Source organism: Sinocyclocheilus grahami, unplaced genomic scaffold (assembly GCF_001515645.1).
Source record: "Sinocyclocheilus grahami isolate Dianchi unplaced genomic scaffold, SAMN03320097.WGS_v1.1 scaffold787.1, whole genome shotgun sequence".
Taxonomy (NCBI): Eukaryota; Metazoa; Chordata; class Actinopteri; order Cypriniformes; family Cyprinidae; genus Sinocyclocheilus; species Sinocyclocheilus grahami.
In genome coordinates, this window is record NW_015505966.1 from 685,854 (window position 1) to 686,997 (window position 1,144).

Here is a 1,144-nt window from a genome sequence, read left to right on the forward strand (position 1 = left end):
AAAAAATAAAAGCAAAAAATAAATAAATTCAATACCAAAATGTACTACAAGTGCACATCACAAAATACTTTAAAATGTAAAAAATTTAATACATTGAGCATGAGATTTTTTTTATTTTTTGCATTTCAACATGAAACTAAAAATAAATCTATTTATTAAAAATATATTCTTATCTCTAGATTTTAGGGGTGATAGACTAAAATATACAGTCAACTTTTTTGTGGGATTCATCCATTTATATTTCAATTAGCAGTTTGTCATTATCAGTAACCAGTTGAACAGTATGATAAATCCTGCCCACATGTGCTTTAAATAAACACAGAAGACACAAAAGAGCAATAATACACCAGGCAGCAGATGTTTAATGCTTGTATGTTTGTACAGCTAACATTTCATTGAAGCGCTTAGCAGAACTGATACACAAAATAAAAGGCACCATGCACAAACTAAATACATAAGACAAAAACAGGAAACCCATTATGTACAACATAAAAAATATATAATTTTCATAATCTTTGGGACTATATGTACAAAGGTTTAAAAATGTATTTACAAACACTCAACGCACATTCATGAGAATTTGACAAAACAACAACAACAAGTGCTTCCGTCAGCGATGCACGGGTTTATTTGTGTGTTTAGTGCCCATCAGCGTCTGACAGCAGGGCTGGCGAGGAGGCCCAGGATGGTGGAGAGACAGTGAAGCTTCTCTTTGACCAGCTCTGGTAACTTCTCATTCTCTTTATATCTGAGAGGAAACAAAAAGCATACGAATTCAGAACAGTATCTCTGCCAGCATTCATTCTTAAACACAACATCAAATCAAAAACAGGCCTCGATTAAAAAACATTTTTGCAATTTAAAAAATGTAAATGCACAATTGGATTATGCATTATAGACGTTACATACATCGCAAATGCAGTGTCATGGTTCTTAAATAATATTTCTTTCTTTATAACGAGCTTTACCTGGTGATGTGTCCATCAGGGGAAGTAAAAGTGATGCAAGAGACACCAACTTGGACCATCAGCTGGGATCCATCATTAAACTGAACCCATACCTCACCAGTAGTTAACTAAAAAGGAATTAATTAATAAATAAACACACTTAAATGCTAATACTAATATATATATATATATATATA